The 10,928-nt window shown below is 34.6% G+C and overlaps 1 pseudogene; it reads right to left on the reverse strand.

The window, feature by feature from the left end:
• Window positions 1-6,665: 6,665 nt before the first annotated feature.
• On the reverse strand, window positions 6,666-7,591 carry LOC103581750 (annotated as a pseudogene).
• Between the last annotated feature and the right edge of the window lie 3,337 nt (window positions 7,592-10,928).

The following is a 10,928-nucleotide window of genomic DNA, read 5'->3' on the forward strand; positions in this document are numbered from 1 at the left end:
TCACAAGGGGGAAGTTAGGAACATTCTTAGAATTATAGGAGTTAGAAGAAATATTTTATAATGGGTTGAGTTTTTAAAATATTACAACTATCCTTTCATAGAGACTTTAGGTTAAACTTTCCATTCTAACTACAAGTATAAACAACAGAAACATATTTGAAGACAGCATCAATTTTTGAGTCCATCTTGGCTCTGTAGATAGTATGATGTGTTCATTTATTTCAGATGGCAAAATAGATTTAATATTAGTTGGTCGCCTTTCCAGCCAGGACATAATTGGATAAACTAAGCTTGTATCTTTAACTATGTCAGAACTACCTCATTTAAAGGTAAATTTCACTTGACTGGATATGACAAGCCCACTAAGGAAGAATAAAGACTGCACTTAGGATATGAAAACAATACCTTCAATCCCTCTTAGGAAAATTAGAGTTCGCTAAGTTCTGGCCTAAGAGGTAGTGTAGAATTTTATTTGCTCAAGGGCAGGCCAAGAATTTTTAATGCACTGAAAGATCTTGGAGGAAGAGCAACCAGCAGGCACAGAAGGCTAAACCTGGAGAAGACAAACCAGCCCTCATGATTTGACCTCAAAGTGCAGAAGGCAACAACGTCAGTAAAAAACAGTTATTGGAAAATACTACCTCATATGTAAACTCTATGTGGAAACTAATTACCTGGTCTTTTATCCTATAGATTTAGATTTTTGACCTAATAATCAGGGGGTCTTTCTGTGTTTATGAACTACTATTATTGTACTTACTGAAGAGAACACACAGACTGGCAGAAAATCAACATTTTACCATGTTGCTCTGAGAAGTAAGTCACCATGGGATCTGTTAGCACACAAATTCTTTATTAAGAATTGAGTGGAAGGGAAGAAGAGAATGGAATATCAACAAGAATTATATATTGAAATATATGTTAATGAAGCCCAAATGCAAATTTAAAAATCCAATTCCAAATGTAAAAAAAGTTTCACCAAATGACGTATTCAACTAATGATTTAGCACAATGTCACAATGTGAGAAAATTTTTTATTGACCAAACACTTTCAAAGATCAACTCAGTTCAAAAGATACTAGGATGAAAACATTCCTCATATTTGAGGAAAGGTATTTTGACAGTCTTCAGAGACCCTTCTGAAAAATATGTGAATAGAAAATTATGTGAGCAATTCTTTGATGGGATTTATTTGATTAAGAGCATCTTTGGAGAGTTTGGATTCACTCACCCAACTATGTGTTTTGCACAACTGTTATGTGGAAGGAGCTTCACTGTGGCTCTCTGCAGGGTTGATTCTAAATTTCAAATTGAGCACACAGAAGGGTAAGTTGATAGTGAGGAGGCACTGGACAAAGAAATGCAGAAATGCCCCAGCACAGCAACTGTGACCACAGCATTACACTCCTGCCTGCTCATAATAACTGTGCAGTGCAGGGGCTTGCAGATGGCCACATGGTAGTCATAGGCCATCTTTGCAAGGAGAAAGACATCCATCCCCCCAAAGAAGTGCAAGGCAAGAAGCTGTGTATGAAATTGTGCTACTTTCTGCCATCTAACTGGTGACTAAATTGGTTGTCACTGTTGAGGTACAGCACAGGTCTGAGAGAGCCAGGTGGTTAAGAAAGAAATACATGGGTTTGTCAATTAGCTAAGTGCATGTGATTGAAATAATGATGAGTATGTTTCCCATTCAAATATCTATGTAACACAATAAGAGTAATAGAAAGCACACTTTTTAATGTTCTTGTTCTGTGAAAGTCCCAACAGTATAAAGTCGGAGATGTTATTGGTATTTTCCATGGTCTAATGCAGTTAAGGTTCAACAGGCTTGGTTGAAATAAATGACACATCAGCATGAGAAATATTGACTAAGCATGGTGTGAACTGGAGTGAGCAATGTAGAAATAAACTCATTTATTTAATCAGCTTTCTTCCTATATTTTAAAGTAATTAATTCTAAACCTTGTATAGGTAGGCCAAACATATAGTTTATCATTCTAATCAGGTTACTTTCTATAGTCAAAGTGAATTATATTAATATTTACACTTGTTCAAGTCATCAACAAAGTTGTAAAAGTCACCTTACTTGTGAGGTGCAAAAGTGAGCTTAGGGAAAATGCATCACCCGCTATGACTGTAGATAAGTTTCTTTACTTACTCTTTCTCTCTTTTCTTTCTTTTCTTTTCTTTTCTTTTTTTTTTTTTTTTTTTTTTTTTTTTTTTTTTTTTTTTTTTTTTGGCAGCTGGCTGTTTCAAGGATTGAACCCTGGACCTTGGTGTTATCAGCACCTCACTCGAATCAGCTGAGCTAATTGGCCAGCTCTCTTCACTTCCGCTTAACTAAAATAACTAAATATTTTTTTAATTGGTACTAAGTAAATAAATAATAAATATATAACTTAATAAATATGACTAAAATAATTATTTTGAAATAATAAAAATAATTAACATTTACCCTCTCTATAACACTTGGGGCTTTTCAAAATTTGAAATCAATTGCATTAAATACAGAATCACACCTGGTCTGAGCGGGAACAAAATGTTATCTGTCTATATGGTTCACACAACTGTCATGACAGAGTTCGTTTACAATAAACTTCAAAGAGCAGATAAGCACATTTAGCTCAAGAAGGGAGAAATAATTATTCCCAAACCAAAAGTGAGATTATATGACCATTTATGGTTCAGAAACCAAAAATTCTAAGGCCAGTGTTTGTACAAGTATGTACCCACTTGGGTAAGGCACATGGGGCAAGGACCTCAGCAAAGGTGGCATTCTGGAGAGCGTGACATGTCAGAAGCCTACTTTCAATGTACATAAATGTTCTCATGTGAAACCTCTCATGTGGAATTCAGAGTCGAACTCAATTATAGCTTGTTTATTTGGGTGGAAAAGGGAGAGCCTGAGGAAAGCATGTTTGCACAGGTCCCAAGCAGCATCTTAGAAATAACTAATTCTAAGCAAAAAAGGAAGCTCAAGAAACTCTTTGTACACTAACAAATCTTTTGCAGCTGAAAAGAAATAAATTTTGGGCCGGCCCGGTGGCACACTGGACAGTGCGCCGCTTGGGAAGCGCGGTGGTGCTCCCGCCCGAGGGTTCGGATCCCATATACAGACCGGCTCCCGCTCACTGGCTGAGCGAGGCGCGGGAGCAACACCGAGGCTTGCGATCCCGTTGCCGGTCCCTGGTCCGGTACGGGGGCAACACTGAGGGTTGCGACCCGTTGCCGGACACGGAAAAAAGACAAAAAGACAAAAAAAAAAAAAAAAAAAAAAAAAAAAGAAAAGAAATAAATTTTTAAGTGATATTGTGTCCTTCCCATCTTATATATTATGTGTAATTGTTGTGCAGTGAAATTGTTATACGCATATTATCTTATAAATTTATCATAGAATACACAATGTGGGGGGATGAAACTAAATCCTAGCAAAAGCAAAATGTTAAAGAAAAAGAATTGGGGAACATACAATGCTAACAGAGCTTAGGAAACCAATCAGAAAGAACTTGCACACTCAAAGGCATGCTACCACTGGCAGAGCTTGAAGATATTCAAGAATGGAACCAGGCCTCTGGAAAGAGCAAACCAGGATCTTCCAAACTTCTTCATTTCTGCTGAGGAAAAAGTGAAGTGAGGACACAGCCTTGCTCTTCTGGAAAGAAGTTCCAGTCAAGCACATAGTCATTTTCACAGAAAAAATCAGTATCTCCATCCCACTGTCTTCATCAGTAGGTAGCTCCAGGTTGGGAGGGAACCAAATACCTGCACTTCTTTTACAAAGTTACTATTAAGAACAGAACTGCCCCTGCTGCTAATGGACAGGTAAAGCAGCAGTGTTTAAAAATTGGACAGCCAGAGTCAGAGGGCCTGGACACAACCTCTTACTAGCCAATATCCTTAACTTCTCTGGACAAGGTTCTTAAATTACTAAAAGGCTAATGACAACAGGAAACTACTACCACCACATATAAGATATATATTTACTACAAATTAAACTAGAAACTTCATGCAGATTATGTTCAAAGTTACACAGCAAGACTATTGCCAATAGGTCTTTCTAAGTCAAGGGCTTAAATTCCCAGCCAACACAACACACCCAGCATGTCACATCCCCACATCTCCACAGGAGCATATGCATGGGAGAGCCTATTCCAATCACTGCAGCTCTAATGCATGAGTTGAACTGAAATGTGAAGGCCCAAAGTCTTTAGCAGGAAAATGCCTGGGAAAGCTTCACCAGAGCGTGTCCACCACAACAAGCCTCTACTCATTCCTCAGATCAAAGAAGGGCAACTTTGTGAGAGCTCCGAAGGAACATCATTAAGCATCCATCTTACATGCATGATTTGGCTGCTTCTGACTTCTTTTTGCTTCTTAATCTTAAAAAATCTATAAAGGACACCCATTTTCTTCATTTAGTAATGTAAAAACGACTGCATGGACATGGATAAATTCCCAGGACCTCTAGATCTTCACGGATGGACTAAATGGCTGGTATCATTGCTTAAAAAAGTTCATGAACTTGATAAAGCTTATGTTAAAAAATAAAGTTTATATTTTTATCTTTTTAAAATTTTATTTCATTTTAAAATTTAATTGTACATATTTGTGGGGTATTGTGTGCTGTTTCAGTACGTGCATATATTGTGCAATGATAGACAGCATATTTATCCCCTAATCATAGATTTCTTTGTGTTGATTATGGTTAAGATCCCTTTTTCTAACTATTTAGAAATATACAATATACTATTATGAACTCTCAGCTGACTAGAACAGTACTTATCCTTCCCACTACCTTTACTTTTGTTCTTGTTAATCCACCACTTGCTCCCTTCTTACCTGATGTAAAAGCTCTACTAATTTTTAATCTCCCTTATAATTTTTCTGCTCTTTACCCTTCTTTTATCCTTCTTTCGATCCTCCAGAATCATTGCAATACTCGCATTGTATTTGCATATTCTAAAATTCTTTTGGTATTTTAATTATCTTTCTTTTCGTATTATCTTATTACCCAATCCCTTCGCCATTATATTTGCTCATAAGAGATCATTTTTGACATTACCAAACATGCAGAACAGGAATTTCATATATTTTTTTTTGGTTTTGGTTTCTCAAGGAAATCTCTCAAAAGTTTCTTCTTTTATAGTTATAACATGATTTGCTTTATTTATCATCACAATGTATTTTTCTAATGAACAAACATAATTTGGGGACATTTTTAGATGCACACCAAAATTGATCAAAAATGCACCCCCAACTCCACAAAAACACAACCTCGCCCATGATCAATTTCCTGCACCACAGTGGTACATTTTTTTACAATCAGTGAACCTACATTGACTCATTATTATCACTCACAGTGTATAGTTTAGAAGAGGCTTCAATCTTAGTGATATACATTCTCTGAGGTTTTGGCAAATGTATAACAACACGTATCTACCATTGCAGTATCATTCTGAACAGTTCAATGTCCTTAAAATCATCTGTATTCTACCTCTTCATTCATCCCTTCCTGCTCTCCATGGCAACCACTGATCTCCGTAGTTTTGCCTTTTTCAGAATCTCATGTAGTTGGAATTATATAGTATCTATGTGTACTTTTTAGAGCAGATCTTTTTATTTAGTAATTGGAGGTAAGTTTTGTGTGTTTAAATTGCTTAATAGCTCATTCATTTTTAGTGCTGAATAATATTCTATTGTTTGGATGAACTAGAGTTTATTCATTCAATTTACCTGCTGAGGGTGCTACCAAGTTTTGCAAATTATAAATAAAATGTCTGAAACATTCTTGTGCAACCCAATATGTTTTGCTTTTTGGTTTGTTTATCTGTATATTTTTAGACAACATCATGTTGTGGGATTTTGGAGGGGGGTTTTTTGTTGTTGCTATGTTTTATTTCTCACTTTAGCAGAAAAGGTCTTTAGTTCTGGATTCAATGACTAGTCATTTGCTTATCAATTTTAGGTAGGTAGGGCTGGAGAACACTTAGATTTTCTATTCAGTTCCTTAAGTTTTATGGGAAACATTTTTAAGTTCTGTCCAATAGGTAGAATACTAGTATGTTTTCAGTATTCTGAATTATTAATTCTTGCTCTTTCTTCACAGTTATTCTTATTTTTTTCAATGGGAAATCAGAAGTGTTGACCCCCAGGAACCACTATAAATCAAATTCTACAAAACTGATTGTTTTGATGTACAATCTACAATGCCTCTAGAGGATGCATATGTGAATATTCTATCGGAAATTTTAAAACACTATTTCGATTTTAGATTTCAACTTCTCTACTACCACAGGGCATGCACTGCTTTGAGGTTTGGTCCCTAAACCCAAAGATTTTAATAAAATTAACATTAAAATATGTTTTAATTATAATTCACTGATGAATGTAGATTTCCTTATTTGCTTTGATCCACCCGATTTGTATGCAGGTACCTCTACTTACACCACCTCAATACTTACAAAATTCACTAAGTTTCCAACTCCTTTTGGAGTGTTAGAATGAGTACTTGATTACTTACTACTTTAAATGTCAAAGTCCCATTTCTCTCATTCATTCCATTGGAGATAATAAAATCCATCACATGTTTTCTAGCTTTTTTCTTCACATCTAGCCCTTACCTTTATAAAGTTGCTTAGCCAATAGTCATCTCCAAATTAACTTTATACTTCTTTCAAAAATGAAGTTTGATACCAAGTTTTTCTCATGGCATTTTTCATCTCTGTATTTCTCAGTGTGTAGATCAATGATTAAACATAGGAGCAATGATGGTATAAAATAGTGCAACTACTTTATCCCCAGGGAAAGTGGTAGGAGGTTTAAAGTATCCAAATATTGCAGGTCCAAAAAATAAGATGACCACAATGATGTGAGACCCACAGGTAGAGAGGGCTTTATGTCTTCCCTCATTTTGATTTCTAAAAATGAATAATATAATGACATAAGAAACAAATAAGACAACAAAGGTAACTGAGACAAGTACACCAGAATTGGCAACCACAAGGACACCAATGGTGTAGGTGTCTGTACAAGCAACTTTTAACAAAGGGAATATATCACAAAAGTAGTGATCAATCTCATTAGGACCACAGAAGGGCAACTGGAGTGTCATAGATAATTGATGAAAGGAATGGACAGTTCCACCAGCCCAAGCAGCCAGGACTAAGAGACTGCATTTTGTCCTGTTCATGATAATCACGTAGTGGAGAGGTTTGCAGATGGCAATGTAGTGATCAAAGGCCATGGCAGTAAGAATGAAGACCTCAGTACTGCTAAAGAAGTACATGGTAAAGAACTGTAGCATGCAATTGCCATAGGAAATGTTTTTTTCCCCCGCTAGCAGGCCACCAATCAGTTTAGGTATAACACTAGAGTTATAGAAGATGTCTATAGAGGACAAGTGACTGAGGAAATAGTACATGGGTTGATAAAAGAGAGGGCTGCACAGAATGGAGACAAGGATGAGAAGGATTCCTACCAGCAGGGCAACATAGCAGAATAAGAAGAGCACAAAGCAAAATATTTGTGTGTTCCAATCATCAGAATGTCTCAGAAGAATGAATTCAGAGATATTTCTCTGGTTTTCCATGTGTATGAGTTGGCATATGTTAGGAACGAATAAGTTAACTGTCTGAAAGAAAGAAATAATAAATGTAGATGAAAAACTAACAATATGACCACATAATATAAAATTTATTCAAAATTAAATGCACCTTGCTCAGAATATTAATTATTCTTGATGTATGGGATTAAGCTGCTTTTTTCTTATTTATGTCTTATTTTACAAATCTACTTTTGAATAATTTTGTAATAGGAATAATAGGATAATTATGTATTTTACTCAAATTTACCTGTAATGATTAAATGATGTTTAAATATTACATTGAAAATAAATAAAATGTTACTGTTAATTATGTTATTTAGATAGCAATAAAAAATTAACCAAAGACCATAAAAGAGGTACTTTACGTATTTTTAAAATACGTGTGCCTTATTCATAGTGTCAACTTTACTTATTTTAATATGAGCTAGCCAAATTGCCTGAATTTTCTGTTAGTAAATCATCAGGAAAAGCAAATTGCTTGAACGCCCCCATTTGAATTGTTGAATTTGAATTTGTACAGAGCATAGTCTTTGCCTCCTGTGCAAACATTGTCAATTGGTCATGCTACACCAGTGAAACTGCTGTTATAGTAAAAACAAAGAGTGCTTGAAAACAATTCAGCATAAGAAAGAATGTTAACTAATGAATGAATTTTAAAAAGTAATCAGCAACTTTATTCATTTTTCGTATTTGCATTTTACGTGCTGAGAACATTTTTTTCCCTTAAAAAAATACAAACAAAAAAACTGTCATTCAAGTTTGTGATGTCAATCAGTAAGGAAAGATAAATTCATAAATTTCCCAAATATGTTTAAATTGTGCCTGTGTTATGACTTTTAATAGAAATTTCATGTCTTTTATACACAACCCGGGGAACAATTGTCAATAAAAGAGAATATACAGAAGGTAACTTTAAGACAAACTTTGTAGTTAGTGAGCTCTCATTGGTATTTGTGGCATGAAAGAATAACTGAAAAGTTCATGTGTTTGCATTTTCTCATTTTATGTATAATCTTAGGACATTATTAAATCAGTTGAAAGAGCACATAGGATAGAGAGAATACACTCCAGTAGCTATTTTACCCTCTAATGAGGAATTATCTGACCCAGGAGGTGAATGCTCTGGCACACATTTTGTCTTGTCTGGATCAGACATGATATTTATGTCTGGGCCCTCTGATGTCTATTTCAAAAACACAGTATGCTGGGCCGGCCCGGTGGCACACTCTGGAGAGTGCTGCGCTGGAAGCGCAGCAACGCTCCTGCCGCGGGTTTAGATTCTATATAGGAATGGCCGGTGCGCTCACTGGATGAGCGCGGTGCGGGCAACACCACACCAAGGGTTGCGATCCCCTTACCGGTCATGAAAAAAGACAAAAAAAAAAAAAAATAGTATGCTATTGTAGCAAGGTTTTTAAAAAAGCATCAAATATTGTGATTCACAAAATCAAAATCTTTATTATTTATAGCCTTTGAGAGGCTTGTAAATGACAAATAGGTAAAATGGCATTTAAAAAGTGGTTTACAATAGGCCACCAATTCTATTTTACATCATTATTCAAAACTCAAACTTCATCAAGGAGAAATGATTCATTGGTTGTTTTTTTGTCTTGTTTTTTCTGTTTGTTTTTTGTCTTCAATATAACTATATGCCTTCCTATCCTTCTTTGTGTAACAAAACAAAAATAATTACCAGGCAGAGACTGTTCAGCATTTGACAGTAACTAAATATATAGAAAAAATTGTGTGGGGTATGGTTCCTTGACATATCTTTTATTTATTAAAATAGATACTGATTTTTATTGTTGTTTTGAAGTGGAATACTTAATTTTTAATAATTAAATTTTAATATTTAATTTTCAACTATATCTATTTACCTAAAAAAAAGAATTTAAAGAGAATTATCACATAACTGGATTCTGAATAACTTAAAGTGAAAATCACATTAGTCCTAACTTCTGATTTTCAGTAAAAGAGACTCAGATAAAGGGAACTTCAGTGATTTCTCAGGATCAGAAAGTGATACATTGATGGAAGATGTATACCCTGATTCTCACTCAGGGGCTGTATCCCATGCTTAAGACCAAAGCCAAATGGAGGGGAGTATCTCATGGAGGACAGGAGCAAAAATAATTATTTTGAATCTTCACATCTATAGGAAAGAATGTGCAAGATGACAGATTACCAAAATATCCAGCCTTTCTTCCTGAGTCTTTATGTAGACATTTAGTGTATTTAAAGTAAATATGTGTTCTAGAATTCTCTGATTTTAAATCATTTTGAAATAAATTTCTTTCAGTTTTATCAAAATATGAATTTCTTAAGTGAGGATTCTTCCTATTTTTCTGAATTATCATTGGTATTTAATCTATGATAGCTCTTAATATCCCATCCAGTCATCTAAGGAACATGACAAATGGTCGCTGATGTAAGCAGAGGTAAAAGGGAAAAGTGAAAATCCAGGTGAAGATAATTTTTATCATAAAAACAATACTTTCTTGAGGATAGCAGTAGTAAGGAAAACTCCTTGTAAAAATTGAAGTCATATGATAGAATAGGTAATATTAGGTGACCACTGAATGAGTGGTTAGAACAGCAGCGACACAGAAAGAAATGTTGAGGAGTGTACAATAAACTGACCAGTTGTGATCCTGGAGCTAATTATTTATTGTCTTTAATCCTCATTTTCCTCATCCATATGATTAAAATGTCATTACATATATCAGACATATAGTGAGGAGTTCAGGACGAAATATGAAATATCCAGGTGTCATAAATGGTTCATAAAATCCAATTATTTTGATTTTACACTTTGTTCTGTTCTCAGTGAGTAATTTAGTAACTAATAAAAGTGTCATGCACTAATATTTGAGGATAACAAAGCTACATGCAGAAATACACAAAAACTATCACAATGTGAGTTTAATGAGGGTGATAGTGTAAAGTTCAATTTAGATTATTAGATGATCTGCTAGTGAAAAAAATTTAAGTTAGAAAATTAAGTTTGGCTATCTTTGGCATTTCTTAACACTAATCACTAGCCTGTTTTCTTTTTTTGTTGTTGTTGTTCTTGGTTTTGTTTTGTTTTTCTTTTTCTTCTTTTTCTTTTTTTCTTTTTGTTTTTTAAATTACAAAAATATAGTCAAATGGTCAAATGATTATTTAATTTCTTTGGTAATAATGAATAAAATTTATGCATGCTCTCTGGAGTGTTTTGTCAACAAGATAAGAATAGAAGATAGAAGCTCTTATATTTAAAGCACATTTTTTACCATTTGTTCAAATTTTCTATTACTACATCAGAATGTAGCATGCCGTTAAC

Source organism: Galeopterus variegatus, unplaced genomic scaffold (assembly GCF_000696425.1).
Source record: "Galeopterus variegatus unplaced genomic scaffold, G_variegatus-3.0.2 Scaffold13854, whole genome shotgun sequence".
In the NCBI taxonomy this organism is placed as follows: domain Eukaryota; kingdom Metazoa; phylum Chordata; class Mammalia; order Dermoptera; family Cynocephalidae; genus Galeopterus; species Galeopterus variegatus.